Source organism: Magnolia sinica, chromosome 3 (genome assembly GCF_029962835.1).
Source record: "Magnolia sinica isolate HGM2019 chromosome 3, MsV1, whole genome shotgun sequence".
Lineage (NCBI taxonomy): Eukaryota > Viridiplantae > Streptophyta > Magnoliopsida > Magnoliales > Magnoliaceae > Magnolia > Magnolia sinica.
This window is the reverse complement of record NC_080575.1, coordinates 26,193,320-26,212,501: the sequence shown is the minus strand read 5'-3', so window position 1 is coordinate 26,212,501 and position 19,182 is coordinate 26,193,320. Positions and strand designations below refer to the sequence as shown.

At 39.8% G+C, this 19,182-nt stretch overlaps 1 non-coding gene across 1 annotated transcript; it reads right to left on the bottom strand.

The window, feature by feature from the left end:
• Positions 1-4,832: 4,832 nt before the first annotated feature.
• On the bottom strand, positions 4,833-4,939 carry LOC131241755 (small nucleolar RNA R71). The gene has a single exon (XR_009169317.1). It is a non-coding gene; the product is annotated as a small nucleolar RNA R71 (small nucleolar RNA).
• Positions 4,940-19,182: the final 14,243 nt, after the last annotated feature.

Here is a 19,182-nt window from a genome sequence, read left to right as displayed (position 1 = left end):
CGGACACCCGAAATACTGTTACTAATATCGGGGTGTCGTAAATGTCCGTGGGTGAAAATCTCTAAACCCGATGGTACCAGAGGATGACTCCAACGTTGAAACCGAGCGGATACATGAGCGCACGAGAGCCGAATACTAGGAGGCCACGTCTCCCACTGTGTCGTGGTCAGTTGGAAGAAGGTGTGACCTTACCCTCCCAAGGGTAGGGAGCATTGTTAGGTTGAGTATGACCAGCTCGTAAATGGGTCTGCTATCAATGTGCCAGATAGGTATTGACAGACTATTGGTCAGGCGGATAGTGAAGTTTCTTACGCTCACTTGGGCTGCGTGGCTAAGAAATGGACAATGTCATTTGGAGTGTACTAAACCCTGGTGATTATCCAGATTGAGAACTATACTGATATTTGATGCTCTAGTGATGAGCTGCATTGGTATGTGGATTCGGATGAGGATTGGTATGCTTGAGTTGCATCTCACATCACATGGTCTTGATATAGCCGATAACATTCATGTCTTACATCGTATAGCCTTGGTACGGCTGATTGCATTTACATCAACATGATTTCGCATTACTCTGATATTACATTCTAAGCACGCTCATATTGCGCACACACTTACACCACCCTCTAAGCTTTCTATAAGCTTAGGCACGATTAATGCATGCAGGTGACGCTAGGACATCAAGCAGCATTGAGATTGGAGAATGTAGTAGACTTCTGGAGCTTCCGATTCTATTTTTATATTTCCTTTTATGTGCATTATACTCAAAGTTTTTTATCATAGTGGATTTGTGATGATATTGTTGGTTGTTGTTTGTGGCTTATGCTTATGGTTATGCTTACTGTGAATCAAATTCATGTTAAAAATCCTCCTTGTGGATCCCAGGATCAGAACCTGGTACATGGGTGTCGGGAGCCGAGAATGGGGTACTACAGAGGCTGTCGGCGCCGAGTTCGGTGATCGAAAATTTTGTGAGCCCAGTTTCTGAGTTGGGGCGTGACATTAGATTTCAATCAAGACCTACTGGATGAACCTTTTTGAAGAAAAAAATAGATGATAAGAATTTTCATATAGCCATTTACAAAATGTCTAGACAGTTTTTCGATAGGGTCTCTAAAAAGTAGTTTTTGAGAAAAGTCTATACATGTGGGTATTTATATTGGAATTAGTTATCGCCCAAATTGATCAGGTTGTAGTTGTTAGAATCTTTATTCATTGGTATGATTTTTATAGAAAAATATAAGAATCATAATAGTCATGTTGAACTGTTGGTCTGGATCCTAAAAATGGGTGGATGTGATCATACGATGTTTAGTTTGCTATGATGGAGATGTCTAAAAATCCGACAGACGAAATGTAATATATATCTCATGATTTCAAGTTAAATTTATAGATGGTTTTACGATCAAGATTTTTTAAAAAAAGATATATGTCATTTTTAACATACACCATTTAAATCACAATTACAGTATTTTAAGTTGGTCCTGGGATATGTACGATCATGTTTAATGAAAGCTAACTCGATAAGAATCTTAGTTATCATGAAAGTTATATCATATTCTGAAAGTTAGGAATTTAGGTAAGCGAACTTATACAATCATGGCCCTTGATTCATTAAAAAAATTATTAGACTTTGAGATTGGAAAAAGTAAACTGGTGGTTAGGTTCCTTAAATGATGAATAAGTAAGTATACAGATAGTTTCTCAATTGAATGAGTGGTTAAAAAGTTATAAGGGATGTATGATAATATGATGTAGGGTTCATCTAAGGAAAGTGTTCTCCTATCATAGTTACTAATATGAAGTTTTAATATTTACATGAAAAGCTTTTAACTTGGTAGTAAAATGAAAAAATAATAATTTTACCCCTAAACTTGGGATATTACATACTACCATCCTTAAAGGAATTTCATCCCCAAAATTCTACTTACCTTAGCTGAAAAATAGGTTAGGATGCTGTTGAGGGTCAAATATTGCATATTATCCCTCATTTATATCTTGGTTTTATGAACAAGATACTGCTTAATGTCCTATTTTACTCATGTTTGCGTTGTGAGGTGAATTTGAGAGCTTGGGTTGGAAAAGTTGCTAAAAGTATGGATTTGATGCTTAAAGATCACCAAGGCAAAGAATGGATCTTAGGAGACAAATATTGAAGATTTCGAGCTCTTAAGATTCAAGAAAATCAAGCGGAGAAGGAATGAAGTCGAAACAACAAGTGTAGAACTCACATTAACCGTGTTATCGATCACCGTTCGATGACATCGAAGACACATTCAATGACATCGAACACGGGTCGATGACATCGAATTTATGAAAGAAAATCGAGTTAGTTACTAGATAAATTGAAGACATTTTTCGATGACTCGAAGACTTGTTCGATGACTCAAAGCCTTGCTCGATGACATCAAAGTTAGGTCGATGACATCGAATTTTCTATGGATTTTCAGCAAAACTCATTGGACAGATTGAGCACAATGTTCAATTACTCAAAGTACTCCTTGATGATATTGAAGACATGTTCGATGACATCAAATTTATTGAAGAAATTGAATTAACTCGCTACACTGTTTTGGACACATTATCGATTCCTCGAACAATGCTCGATGACATCGAAGGTAGGCTCGATGACATAGAAGATTACGCAGTCCAGATGAAGTAACATAGTGTGGAAAAAGCACCTATAAAAGTCACCTTCAATGACATCAAGGCAGTTCGATGTCATCGAACCACTTACGAAGAGTTATACAGAATTACGCGGAGTGCGTAAATTTGAGGCAGTTTCTGAATTTTTTTAAGGAGGTGTTGCACAACTATAAATAAGAGTTCTCAGGGCATCCCTCAGCATTATCTAGGGTTTGGAGGAGTGAAGCACAAGGGTGGAGAGTCGTTGCCAAGCGGTTTTTTCTTTCTTCCTTAGTTTTTCATGCTTTCTTCTAGGGTTTTAGATCCAATCATGTCTACAGTTGGCCAAACGTCTTAGCTAGGGCTAAGAGGTAAAACTTGTAGCATGATAGGATGTTTCTATTGCTTTGATTCATGTTGATGTTGAACTCTCCTTAATTATAGTTTGATATTTAAGGAATACTTTCAGTTTTTAATGGTTTGTTGTGACTCAAATTACAATAGATCTATAATAGCTTTGAGTATCTTCTTTCCATGCTCTGAGATTGTGAGATTAGGAAATCTTATTGTTCATCATCGTCCCTTGGGCATGGTTAGATGATGGAATCCCTTCTAATCGTCACAATTATCTTATGATTGATTGTGGGATTGGTATATCCTATTATTTTCCATAGTCTCCAAGGCATGGCTAGGTTATGGAATCACTTCCAGTTCTCATAACTCTCATCCATTGAGAATTAGGTCAATAGAAGTTTACATTTGATCTTAATTGCTATATCTTCCAACTGGATAAGATAGGACCCTGATTCCAATTGTGTCCATGAATCAAGTAATAAATCCCTTTGATTACTATAAATGGATCCTTAGAAACCCTAGTTCCCACCTTTAAATTTACAAGTTTTAGTTAAATAATTTACAATTACTCTCTCTACATTTCCAGATTTAGATTCACATCTTCTTCTAGTTCAACTTTTGCTTGCTTTCACAATACACACTAGATTAGTCCATACAGATTCGACCTCAGTCTCACCGATATTATTTCTACATCGCAACTGTACACTTGGGGTTGTGAACAAGTTTTTGGCGCCGTTGCCGAGGACTAACAGTTGCATTTTTCTGAGATTAACTAGTTTTAGAATTAGGTTAAGATTAAGGTTTTTATACTTTCTATTTTTAGGTTAGGATTTTTTCTTAATTATTTTAGAAACTAACTTAGCTCTCTATTTCTAGGTTTAGAAACTTTCCTTTTCTGTTTTTAGAAACTAACTTTTTTACTTTCTAATTTTAGGATAGAAACTTTCCTAATTTGTTTTTAGAAACTAACTTTTTCTTTTTTAGAAACTTTCTTTTTTCATTTTTAGAAACTAATTTCCTTTCCTAATCATTTTTAAAAACTAATTTACTTTCTATTTTTAGGAACTTTCCTTTTTCATTTTTAGAAACTGGGTTGCTTTTTTAGTTCTATTTTAGAAACTAATTCACTTTCCTTTTTCTTTTGCAGGATCCCAATATAGCAACTTCTAATTTGGTAATTTCTTTTTAATTCTCTCTCTTTCTATTTCTAAATTTCTATTTTCTTCTTTTTCTTTTTAGGTTTAGGATTAGATTCTGAAATTGAAGGTTGAGAGTGTTTCATGCCCAAGTGAGTCCGTGACAATACTCGACGTCTCTTGAGTGAAGGAGGATTGGTTGAGGGGTTATCTATCCATCACTGGCTTAGACACCACTCGAGATCCACAGAGTTAACTAAAGTTATGACTTCTAATCAACCGACCAATCAACCCCTAAATCCACCTCAACCTAAGGTTGAAGTAATCTAGGATGAAATTGAGGTGCATCGAGCACCCCCACCTCATACTTTATGAGACTATTTACAACCAGCGGGGGTGAGCACCCCTTCCTATATGGTCTTTTTAGAAAATACAGGAAACATGGATATCAACCCAGGAGTGATCTAACTCCTTCCAAAGTTCCTTAGACTAGAATTTGAAAGTCCATATCTATACTTGAAAGAGTTTGACAATATTATAGCCACTTTATATTTTCCTAACGTGTTTGGGGACACGGTCAGGCTGAAACTCTTTTCTTTCTCCTTGAAAGAAAAAGCTAAGATGTAGTTGCACTCACTTCGTCCATGATCTATTAACACATGGAATGACATGATAAGGGAGTTCATAAAGAAAAATTTTCCATATCATAAGATGAATACTATCAGGAAGTCGATCATGAACTTCGCCCAAAAAGAAGACGAAACAATCTTCCAATGTTGGGAGCGGTTCAAGGATCTTGTCAGTTCATGCCCACAACATGGTTTTGAAACGTGGCGCATAACAAATTTCTTCCATGAAGGACTGACATCTTCCATACATGCAAATTCGTTGAGACAATGTGCACAATGTGCAATGGGGAATTTATGAACAAAAATGCCGATGATGTGTGGGATTACTTTGATAAACTTGCTGAAATTGCACAATCATGGGACATCCCCCCAAAATCTAGCACACTTCTAAGCCTACTCAATCAAAGGAGAGGGGTAGAATATATCTTCTGAAAGAAGATGATGATATAAACGTTAAAGTGGCTAATCTCACAAGAAAACTCGAGGCCATGGAACTAAAGAAGTATAAGGCTGAAAGAGGTGAGCTTATAGTCCTAGAGGGGGGTGAATAGGACTATGCCAAATAAAAAATTCAAGTACTAAAAGAATAAATAAATCAAAACTTAATCAGAGATCTCAATCGTAATAGTATTGAGAAATTGATTCAAACGGAGTTCATAGAACAACCTTACACAAAAAACCGACGTTTTAGGTACTACAACCTGATTTCATGAACTAGTAAGGATCAAGATCGCAAACTAGAACAAAAGAATAAAAATTAATGCAACTATCTATTACAAGCATTCACCACATGTACATAAAGATTTACAAACATTCACCATATGTACATCTCAAAAATTATTCACCACATAAACACCAGGAAATATAGTGGTTCGGTGTGTACACCAACTGTCCTCAAACAGCCACACCTACTCTACTCCCAATAATTACAACCCACGTGATATTGGCGTTAACTAAAAATCAAGGTTTTCTCAGGTTCACCTTAAAACCTATACAGTTGTGATGTTAGAAGGGTTATCAAAATCAAAACCCCATATACTGAGATTTTTTGGCTATCTCAGTCAAAATCAATACATGAGATTTTCTTGGATATCTCAAATAAACCAAAAACAAAAGTGGATACTTATCTTCTTCAGAAGACGCAGAATGATGTAGCCCGTAGAACTGTTTCGGTTGATGGCGAATGTTCAATGTTCAATGTTCAATGTCCAATAACCAAAATGAAGGATTTTAGGTTCTAAATAAATTTTAGTTTAATTCAAACCTGGGCAACTTGTTTGAATTTCTTAGATCTCAAAAGGAAGAACAAGAACTCCCTTTAAAACATATAATTCAAAAAAAGAGATCTAGAAATTATAAAACAATAAGTTATTAAAAAGAATTTAAAATACCATTCTATAGCTTGAAGAAGATAGGGAGTTTTCTCTCTCAAAGTGAAGGCTCTTTATGGCTTGAATGATGTATTTCAGAGTGAGAAAAGATCCATATTTATACGTTAAAAAACTGTTCCTTCGACTAGTCTAAGGTCTCCTTCGACTGGTCTAAGAAATAACCAAATTTTAAATTTCGGGTGTGATCGGATCAAACCATCCTTCGACTAGTCGAGTGGCCTACTCGACTGGTCAAGCAAAGCTTTCGACTGGTTGAGGATGCCCAAAATTCATTGCTGGACTTTGAGTTGAGCCACCTTCGACTAGTCGAGGGACTGTCTTCAACTAGTCAAGAACTTTTCTCGACTGGTCGAGAAACCAACAAATTTTATCCGATTTTCAATTAAAAACTTAGATTGGTCGAAGTTTTTCCTAAACTAGTTGAATCAAAGCCTAAACTAGTTGGACTAAGGCTTAGACTAGTCGAACTTAAGACTAATTAAAGTATAGAAACCCAATTATGTTTGGCATTCCAAAGAACCTAAGTATAAGGTCTTTTTAGGGTAAAATATACCTAAAAACATTGAACATTGAAGTGTATTCTTGTAGGCTGTACATGAATCTTCAGTTGCATTCATCTGATCTTCTACTTGAAGTAATCTTGTAAAAGTAGCTTGATCTTTGAACTAGAAGAGAAGTACAGCTTGAATACTTTGAACTTTAAAGTAACCATCTTCATGTTTTGAACTTACACTTTCCATCTTCATGTCTTATAATGCTCAGTGTTTTTAGGATCCAAGTATGCGACCCATGTCCCAGAAACTCGAGTGTTAACTTATAATGAGACAAATTCTATACATAATTTTTTTTCTTTCATCAGAGTTAGCAATTTAGCGTAGCGTGGACAAATCGAACATAAAGGAAGCTTACATTATCATTTAATTATACAAGAGCTGCCCATAATGACTTATACAAACCAATGTCCCTATTCTTATAATTACACAATGAAACAATATTATATGTGAAACAATGTAAATTACAACAATCTTGAGTTGTGAAATCCTGTAGCAACCTTTAACAAATACAATCATGCACCCTTGTCAATTATAGCATGCTCCTCATCAATATGAATGTGGATATCATCCGGCCACCTATGTTACCTGTACGGTTATATATTTGATGGATGAGTGGCCAACTCAATGTGAATTCCCCTCAAGATTACACACTGCCACATTAGGTAAGCATAGTTATGAAAATATAACAAAATAATACATGATGCAGTCTTATTATATGCATGAATGTGTAAATCCAATCATCGCCCCGGGGATGCTCATCCGTGCAGACATTGGGCTCGTTACCCAAGAAATCATCGTCTTAGAAAAAATATCCAGTCAGACATTGGGCTCATCACCCATGCAATCATCATCCTGGGAAAACATCCAGCCGGACAAATATATACATCACGTACGATAGCAATAGACGCTAGTCTGTGGCATGTATACATGATTAGCCAACCCGTTATTAGTCCAATTACAACTAACTTTTTACATAAGCTTAAAGGTCACTACGGGGGCTAGTTGCCATCGTAGGCCGACAGCTTGGGCATTGGTCTCATACCACCATCCCCAGCTCATGAGACTACCATCTTAGGATGTTTAATGGAAACCCGTCAACTAGTGGCCAATCATATTATAGTATATGGGGCTTACTAATGCAGGGTTGTATAGAATAAAATGTTGAACTCATCTAGTGTAAGGCCCATATCCTAGACCATATTGTTCTGTTGGCTTCCGCAGTCAAATTTCGGCAACCCTCGAGTCGTATCCGATGTTTGTGCATGATCCTAAGCCGAGTCCTACATACCAAAGTCAACTCAACCTGAAACTTGTATCTTAGCGACCGCGCTGTCGCCACGGTTCCAACGCTGCGACTCGTACACCGAACCAATCCCGAGCATGAGTTGTGGGCCCGCGTTCATCTTGAGGGAAACGTTGTGCGTTGTAAATTTCGAGAGAATCTCTACAACATGTCCCATCAATCAATCAATGTCAAGTACAAGTCAAGTACACTCCATACCCCAAGCACAATAATCCGTCCCTTCCCATTCCTAAAGTCAACTCTCTCTCTCTCTCTCCACCCATCCCTTTCTTACAACCCCATCACTCCACCCATCACCCATCACACATCATCCCATCCCTTTTCACCCATCACTTCCCTCTCTCTCTCATTCCCTCTCTTCACTCCCAAGCAACCTAAAAACATCCCACGTCTAAGCCTCCCTAAGCTCTCCCAAAAATAACAAGTGTGGCCCACCCTCTCATCTCTCATCCCCACCATCAAAACTCTATCATCTACTATCAAAAGTTGAGCATAGGAGCTAAGGAGGCTAGGGGAGCAAGAAGAAGGCCAATAGGTGGGTGATCTAACCGTCAATTTTGTTATTTGAGGGCCCACATTATGGTGGGACCTATCTTGATGTATGCTTTGTATTTAGGGAGGGCCCATAGTGGCGGAGTCCCTCCCCTTCTCAACTATCTCCTTCTCTCTCCCCCTTTCTCTCTCTCTCTCTCTCTCTCTCTCTCTCTCTCTCTCCTCTCTTTATCTCTCTTGCATGGATATAGTGTGGATGTGTGTGTAGCCCACCATGAAGTGTACATTTTATCCATGTCATTCACCTTCAAAGGACCCACCTGACGGATGGGTTGGATTTACGCCGTCCAACCCATTAGCGGACCTGGATGGAAGGAAAAACACAAATATCATATTAACCCAAATCAGGTGGGCCACGGCCATGTGGGACCCACCTTGATTTTTATATTCAAGTCGTTCGTCCAGCATCCCTGGATGCTAGACGTGGGTTCAATGAATGTGAACTGACAGTGGGCTGTCCTAACAAGGAAATATATATATATATATATATATATATATATATATATATATATATATAATATTTATTTAAGGTTTAGGTGGACCACTCATGCAGGCCCCACCTTGATGCATGGGGCTGATCCACGCCCTCCATCCCATTCCCTAGCTCATTTTAGGCGTTGAGCTGTAATATGAGGCCAATCCGATTATTTGGCGGGTCATTTCATAGAAAATAGTGGTTTTACCGTTAAAATCCACTCTGATATTTTTATACATTAAAACATACTGAATATTAGGCTTGTTTGATCTGTCGTGAGCTGTAGAAACTAATGGATAGAGCAGATCCTTCAAATATAAGCCCCACCTAGGAAAAACCTCAAATAAACCAAAAAATATAAAAATATAAAACATATATGTAGCCGGACATTGCTGCTGCCTGAGGACGCATAGGCAGCATGCTGCCCTGCCTTAGCATGAATGGCCAGGGACCGTGGGTCCCATCCGTGGGCCCCACTGTGATGTGTTTTGAACATCAACACTGTGCATTTAGTGGGCCCTCTTTTGGCCGTGGGTTGCCCCAAAAATGAGTCGTACGTGGAACTCGGGTGGCCCACGTCACATGAAACAGTGAGGGTGGAATGTCTGCCATTGAAATCCTTTTTGGATTTACAGAAGTTTTAAATCATTATGAAATTTATTTTTCCACTTCATCCGGGTCTGTTTGACCTTATCAACAGATTGGGTGGAAAATATACGTTACGGTGGGCCCCCGTGGGACCCACTGATGTATGTGTTCCATACCTTCCATCAGTGTGGCCCCCACCATGAGGTATGTGCCTTACCATGCTGTCTATCCCTACGGGACCCACCATGATGCATCTGTTGCATCCCAATCGTCTAACCATTTTGAAAGACAATTTTAAGGCTTGAGATTAAAAAAAATAAGACAGATCTAATACCACGTGGACCACACTATAGAAACAGTGGGATTGAATATCTACCATTGAAACCCTTGGATCCCAGAAGTCTTGGACTAATAGGGGAATTATTTTCCTTTTTATTCAGGTTTGTGTGATCTTATGATCAGATTGGATAGAAAATAAATGTTATGGCAGGCCTTAAGGATTTTAATGGTGGGAATCATTGTCACCACTGTTACTTGGAGTGCGGTCTAGTTGATCTTTTGATATGATTCATTATATATATATATATATATATATATATGTATGTATGTATATATATATATATATATATATTGATTTCTAAAAATAGATGAGTTGGGTTCGGCCTATTTGAACTCGGCCCATTCGACTTAGCCCAGTTTATTCGGCCCATTGTTTCGGCCCATTTGATTAGGCCCAATGTTGAGGCCCATCTGGATATATAAGAGGCCCATGTGATGTGGCCCATTTGATGTATTTGAAGCCCTTGGGTCGAGGCCCAACATGATGCATATAAAGCCCATTCCAATGTGTGATTCCACTATGGTTTATGTAATGATGTTCATGGCAGGCGAGCAATGATGGTTTGATGCCCACATTGTAAGGATGATGTTGGTTAAATGTCTGCATTGTCACTCTCCCTATGGCCTATTGGTAGGCCCATACTTGTAGTGTGTAGGCCATCTAGGCCGATCGTCGTTATGAACAGATCCGATCACCATATAACATGTTTAGTATAGATCCATGATTCATACTCATACATAACATATATATGCTTGATATGAGGAGTGACTGATCATAGCATATGCCTTCGGGCAGATTGTTTATGAGCTCCCTGATAGGCAGAGTTACCCTTCATAAGCACGCGATATGCGCAGGATTGTTGCATGTCTGATAGGGTGATTCATGCACTTGCATTTGTGTGATTGTGATTATTATATGCCCTAGTAACATCAGGGTTATAGCCTTCACAGACACATCATGAGTGGCTGGATTGGATACCGAAAATACTGTTTCTAGCATTGAGGCGCCATACATATCCCTGGGTGAAAATTCATAAACCCGATGGTACCAAAGGATGACTCTAACGTCGAGACCGAGTGGATACATGAGCGCGCGAGGGCTGTATACCAGTAAACCGCGTCTCCCACTATGTCGTGGTAGTCGGTTGGAAAGGGGTGTGACCTTACCCACCTGAGTGAGGGGGCAATTTCTAGGTTGAGTTTGACCAACTTGAGGAATGGGTCTGCTATCGACAAGTCGGGCCCGATATTGGCAGGTCGATAGTGAGGTCTCTTCTACTCTCCCAGTTGTGTGTTCGGATAGGAGCGACAAGCTGGCTAAAGTGTATTACACCCCAGTGATTATCTAGAATGATAGTTGTACTGATATTTGTTGAGCTATATGAGGATTTGGATGAGAATTGGAATGCTTGAGTTGCATCTCGCATCACATGGTCTTGATATGGTCGATAACGTTCATATATGCACTGCATAGCCTTGGTACGACTAATTGCATTCATGTACCCATCAGCATGATTCCACATTACTCTGGCATTACATTTTAAGCATGTTCATACTACGCACATACTTACACCACCCTCTAAGCTTTCTATAAGCTTATGCATGATTGATGCGTGTAGGTGACGTCAAGACGTAGCCATAGCCTCGCTGCAGTTGGAGTGTGTAATCGAGCTTCTGGAGTTTCTGTTATTTTCATTATCTTGTATTTCCCTGTCATACGCTTTGTATCAAAGTTTTTAATCATAGTGGATTTTGTGATGGTGTTCTTGTGGTTATTGTTCGTGGGTTATGCTTATAGTTATGTTTATTATGAATCAAATCATGTTTGAAATCCTCTTTATAGGATCCTAGGATCAGAACCTGGTGTATGGGTGCCGGGATCCAAGAATAGGGTACTACGGAGGCTGTTAGCGCCGGATTCGGCGATCGAGAATTTTGTCAGCCCGGTTTCTGAGTTTGGGGCATGATAGAAGTTGGTATCAGAGCATAGCTTAGGAATAACTGAGAACAACATCATGTGTTTGCTATGAGTCTAGGTCAATTATGTTCTGAGTGCGTAACCTTCCAATTTAGTCTCCTTACGTGCCTTCGGGAGTTTTTAAGGATTGATAGGCGCCTTTGTTCTTTTCTATAGGAATGTCGCGTAGGAGAGTGACCCGATCGACTCCCACTCCACCACCTGAGGCTCCAACTTTACCACCTGTGACTCCCGTTCCACCCCCAGAGATCCCTGCTCCCCAGCCTGAGGATGTCGTTCCTTCACCTGAGACCGGTGCAGATCCAACCGTACCCGTGAGTGCCTCCCAGTAACAGCAGATGTTGCAGGCTGTGACGGCTGTACTTCATGGATAGGATAAGTACCCAGTTATTTCATCAGCACAAGTAGAGCAGGTGTGCGTGAGTGCCCTATTTCGAGAGTTCTGACAGCTCAATCCTCCTTGTTTTCAGGGTGAGCTAGATCTGACTGCAGCCGAGAGATGACGCTCCGATGTGGAGAAGATTTTTAATACTATGACATGTACGACCCAGCAGCGAGTCCTTTTAGCAGTATTTCTTCTCTAGGGTGAAGCCGAGCACTGGTGGACCTCCGTTACCCATGTTGTAGGGCCTGATTATGTCTGGACATAGGAGGATTTTATTAATTGATTCGAGCAGCAGTACTTCCCTGACCACATTCGTCGCCAGAGAGCGTTAGAGTTCGAGACTCTGGTGCAGGGGGACATGTCCGTAGCACAGTAAGTGGCTCATTTTGTGGCGATATTAAGGTTCGCACCGTATTTGATTGATAACGAGGGGCAGAAGGCCCGCCGTTTCAAGAACGGCTTGTGGTACGGTCTTTGAGGCCATGTTATTGGGCATGAGCTCCTGACTTTTTAGGCGGTAGTGTGGAGGGCTCAGATTTATGAGACTGAGTGGGCCAAGACATAGAATGATCGAGATCAGAGGAGAGGTCGGAAGAGGAAGGCCCCATCCATTAGCTCCCAGTAGCATCGACGACCGTAGAGATACAGGAGTCACCCATCCGCCAGAGCACCAGCAGCACCATCGACACCTCCAGCAGCACCACCTCAGAGGCAGCTTTTTGATACTTGCTATAGATACGGTGGGATAGGATACCGTAGGTGAGAGTGTCCCCGACCTCAGCAACAATAGCCGAGAGCATCACAGCAGCCTCCACAGCAACAGCGACAGCAGATCCCACCACCTAGGTCCCCTCAGCAGCAACATCAACACCAGCCTCCCAGGCCACAGTAGCACCAGCATCCTCCGAGGGGACAGGCACCTCCCCAGCCAGCTCAGGCTAGATTTTATGCGGCTAAGCGGGATCCACAGACCTTAGGAGGAGTTATTGAGGGTATACTTCCAGTTTCTTCATGCATCGCTTGAGTATTATTTGATTTAGGTGCTTCGCACTCATTCATGTCTAAGGATTTTTACTGATCGACTGGATTGGCGAAAGAGTCTACTAGTGAGGGATTGACTGTATCGACGCCCTTGGGGAAGACCACAGTATTGGGCCGCTTTTGTTCGTCTTACCTCATGTTAATGGGAGAGATTTTCTTGCCCACCGACTTGTAGATATTGCCGATGTCAGATTTTGACATTATCTTGGGCATGGATTGGCTTACCGAGTACCACGCCATCTTGGACTGTTCCGCGAGGACAGTTACATTCTGCATACCAGGCTTGCCGCAGTTTCATTTTGTTGCTGAGCCCAGAGGAGAGCCGTTGTCCTGCTTGATGTCATACGTCATTGAGGAGCCTGTTGCTGCTTGTATTGATCAGTTGCCGATTGTCTGTGACTTCCCCGATGTGTTCCAAGAGATTCCAGGATTGCCGCCGTGCTGTCATATTGAGTTCCAGATCGATGTTGCGCCCGGTACTGCGCCTATCTGAAAGGCCTTGTACTGTATGGCAACGATGGAGTTGCATGAGCTGCAGCGACAGTTGGACGAGTTGCGTGAGTTGGGATTCATTCGTCCAAGTGGTTCTCCGTGGGGAGCACTTATACTCTTCGTCAGGAAGAAGGATGACTCGTTGAGGCTCTGCATGGATTACTGTGAGCTCAACCGAGTCACGATCAAGAACAAGTACCCGCTCCTGAGGATAAATGATTTATTTAATCAGCTGCAGGATGCACAGTTCTTTTCAAAGATTGACCTGCGTTCCGGTTATCATAAGATTCGGGTCCGAGAGGAGGACATCCCGAAGACAACTTTTAGGATGAGTTATGGTCATTTTGAGTTTCAGGTCATATCCTTCGGACTGACCAATACACCCGCGGTCTTCATGTAGTTAATGAACGAGGTCTTTCGTCCGTATATTGATCAATTTGTTGTTGTCTTCATCAATGACATTCAAGGCATCCTACTCTCCCAAATATTTTCCTATAAGGAAGGTAGAGCGATTCAATCATTCATGCATTCAAGGCATCCTAGCTTAATGATTTGCCATTAAGATGGTTGCTGGAGGATCCTTAAATATGGAAGTTCATTCCCCAATCCATTCTATTGAATGTCAATGATGATGGTGGATTGGAGGATGAACTCCCTGAAGAGAGGGCTTTAGATATATGATCTAAGGTTAAACACTCAAAAGCACTCTCTTCTTTCTCTACCAACAACTAAAGACAAGCTCTTTATATATAGACAAAAAGTTCCAACGGAGATAAAACGGTCACATTTATGACAGAGTTCGATATCTTCGAGCAGGGTTGATATCATCGAGTATACTCTCGATTATATCGACTGGCCGCTCGATGACATAAACTCAAATGTCATACGCTTTTGAAACATTTTGCCAACTGTTCGAGAGAATCGAAACACGCGTCGATGTCATCGGATTTTGAACTCCGATTTCATCGCCACGAGGATCAATTTCTCAACACTTGAAAATGAGAGAAACAAGCCTTAAAAATATTTCAGGTCAAGGATATGATCGAGGTACACTCGATATCATCGGAATTTAAATGTCGATGATATCGAGGGTCATGTCGATGCATCGATAAATCAAAAGGATTTTCCAGTTAAGCTTGATGGACAGTTAATGTCCATTCTCGATGCCATCGACCTGACCTCGATATCATCGATATTTGAATATCGATTCTAACGAGTGACCCTCGAAAATATTGCTGGTAAATTGTGTCCAAGATCGATATCATCGAAGGCCTTCCGATATCATCGGTTTTTAAATTCCGAGGATATCGAGGAGTACTTCGATATATCGAAGGTCTTTATGATTTTACATAGAAAAATCGGGACACAAACTCTCTGTTATCGATTGTATCGAGTCAACTTCGATAGACTCAAGTTTCAAATTTTGATGATATTGATAGTTTTATCGATACATCGATAATTCCGTCTAGAAGAATATGTGGTTGCTGGATATCTTTTGTCCTCATTTTGATAGTATCAATTGAGCATCGAGGACATTGACAGCACTTCTCAATTTTATCGATCAGTCTATCGATAAATTAATAGAGGCAGAAAACTTAGAGATTTTCTAAATTTGAAAAAAAAATTATAACTAAAAAACCCTATGATATTCTAATCAGTTTTAAGGGTTTTAATTACCTGGTGTTTTGGGACATGGGATGTGAGGCTTAGATTTACCTGTGGCGAGTTCGGGCCCACATCCGGTTGTGATAGATGGTTGATTGATATTCCTATGGAGCTTCTATGTCTAGCCGACTCAACATTCACGCTAATTGACAAACCAGGGCACTTTCACGGTCCAGTTGATCTTTTGATATGATTCATTTATATATATATATATATATATATATATTGATTTCTAAAAATAGATGAGTTCGGTTCAGCCTATTTGAACTCGGCCCATTCAACTCAACCCATTTGAGTTAGCCCAGTTGATTCGGCCCATTGTTTCGGCCCATTTGATTAGGCCCAATGTCATAAATGAGGCCCGATCTTGAGGCCCACCTGGATATATAAGAGGCCCATGTGATGCGGCCCATTTGATGTATTTGAAGCCCTTGGGTAGAAGCCCAATGGGATATACATAATCCCATTACAATGTGTGATTCCACCGTGGTTTATGTAATGATGTTCATGGCAGCCGCGCCTTGGGAGCAATGATGGTTTGATGTCCACATTGTAGGGATGATGTTGGTTAAATGTTCGCATTGTTATTCTCCCTAGGGCCCATTGATAGGCCCATACTTGTAGTGTGTAGGCCGTCTAGGACGATCGTCGTTATGAACAGAGCCCATTACCATATAACATATTTAGTATAGATCCATGATTCATGCTCATACGCATCATATGTATGCTTGATATGAGGAGTGACTGATTATAGCATATGCCTTCGGGCAGATTGTTTATGAGCTCCCTAATAGGCGGAGTTACCCTTCATAAGCGCGTGGTACGCGAAAGATTGTTGCATGTCTGGTAGAGTGATAATGCACTTGCATTTGTGTGATTATGAATATTGTATGCCCTAGTGACATCAAGGCCATAGCCTCCACAGTCACATCGTGGGTGACTGGATTAGATACCAAAAATACTGTTTCTATCATCGGGGCACCATAGATATCCCTAGGTGAAAAATCACTAAACCCGATGGTACCAAAGGATGACTCCAACATTGAGACCGAGTGGATACATGAGCGCGCGAGGGCCGTATACTAGTAGGCCGTGTCTCCCACTGTGTCGTGGTCGGTTGGAAAGGAGTGTGACCTTACCCGCCTGAGTGACGGGGTAATTTCTACGTTGAGTTTGACCAGCTTGAGGAATGGATCCACTATCGACGAGTCGAGCCTGATATTGGCAGGCGGATAGTGAGGCCTCTTCCACTCTCCCACTTGTGAGTTCGGATAGGGGCGGCAAGCTGGCGTAAAGTGTACTAAACACCAGTAATTATCCAGAATGAGAATTGTACTGATATTTGCTAAGCTGTATGAGGATTTGGATGAGGATTAGCATGCTTGAGTTACATCTCGCATTGCATGGTCATGATATGGCCAATAGCATTCATATCTGCACCGCATAGCCTTGGTACGGCTAATTGCATTCATGTACCATCAGCATGATTCTGCATTACTCTGGCATTGCATTCTGAGCACGTTCATACTACGCACACACTTACGCCACCCTCTAAGCTTTCTATAAGCTTATCACGATTGATGCGTGCAGGTGATGTTAGGATGCAGACATAGCCTCGCCACAGTTGGAGTTTGCAGTCGAGCTTCTAGAGTTTCTGTTATTTTCATTATCTTATATTTCTCTTTCATATGCTTTGTATCAAAGTTTTTTTATCATAATGGATTTTGTGATGGTGTTCTTGTAGTTATTGTTCGTGGGTTATGCTTGTTACGAATCAAATCATGTTTGAAATCCTCCTGGTAGGATCCCAGGATTGGAATCTGGTGTATGGGTGCAAGGAGCCGAGAATGGGGTACTACGGAGGCTGTCGACACCGGATTCGGCGAACATGAATTTTGTGAGCCCGGTTTCCGAGCTTGGGGCGTGACATCTAGGGCAAGTACCAAAACAAAACCACGTATGGTGAATATCAAAACTAAGCCACATAGGGCGATTAGTAAAACTAAGCCATATGGGGCTAATATCGAAACCATGCGATAAGAAACCATCCTTAAAACCATTGGACGCAACACCCCTGGATGGTAGGCCCACATCGTTGATCAATTTAAACTACCCCTCAAAACCACTATGTCGTAGGTCGATTATAATCACAACCAGTCGGGTTACAACCCAAGTATGGGTGTACATTTATAGGTGGGAGTTTTCCATTGATGTACTAGTTTAAGTTCTATAAGTAATCCACAAATAATTCATAAGCATGAGATAATATCCAAGATAAATATTAAGCATGAAACCAAGTAATTTGATTCCAACAATTACACATATGATTATAAGATGGAAATATCAATTATCAATTTAAATTAAAATAAAACTATACTTAAGCTAATGGGAAAATGGAAAGCTCAAGGGGAAGAATTATCACCTTATAGATCGGATCGCTACTAACGTTGTTAGGAAGTACGTGTGCCCTTAGAATCAAATCCTACCATGAATTGTGAAATTTATGCATGAGATCAAAGTTCTACCAAGTGTCTATGGTCAAGATTTATACAACCTAAGGTTTCGATTATTTTTAGGGTTTTAATATAGAATTAGGGCTTCATCCTAAGGTTTAGTTAAATACTTAAATCTTAGGATTTAAATTCAGAATTATTATTAATATTATTATTATCATTATCATCGTACCATGGATCAAATAATATTCATATTAATGATGGTTCATTAGATCATATTCGAATGCACTGACAAGTAACATTATCTAATATTTTTATAATGACTAATAATTTCTTAGATAATATAAGTAATGATAATAGGACATTTTCTAATGGTAATACAATAAGGACTAACACTAATAATTATTTTAATAAGTTTTTGACTAATCCTATAAGGGAAATAATAATATTTTCTAATTATTTTTAAATCATAACTATCAATCCCAATCATGATAATGGATACCATGATCTACCATGAATTATGAAATTCTACAGTTAGATCCATTCCTGACACATTACTTAGGGTTAAGGTCTTAACCTAAGATTTAGATTACCTAGGTTTTAGGGTTTCATTCTTAAGTTTAGTTCTAGTATAAATTTTAAGATTTAATTGGATGTAATGACACTATTGATAAAGTTACTAATTGAAATTGGTAATTCAACAATGGGTAATGATGTATAGTTGATTGTAATGTTAATAATACTCATTGAAACTGCCTAACTATACGTCCTAGAGGGGGGGTGAATAGGACGAAGCCAAATTATAATTATAACGGTGGAATAAAATAAAGAGATGGCCAAATAAAATAAATCAATTCACAATGCTGAAATAAAATCAACCTCAATAAACAAGTATTGAGAGGTTAATACGAATTCAGTTCTAAGAACAACCTTACACCATAAAAACCAAGGGTTTATGGCAGGACAACCTTATTTCTAGAACGTCTTTTGTATCAAAAACTCAATATAAAGAGAAATAAATTAATAGCATGGAATTGAAATAAATTACAGGAATTTAAATCTAAACTATTACAACATTCCACACACTTGCTTGAAATGTAAATTTTACAACATTCACATCCACACATACATGCCACAAACTTGAATGATAAAAGATATAAAACTTTAAGCAAGCATTCAAACCACAAGATAAAGAATTATAGTGGTTCACCTGTATGTACAC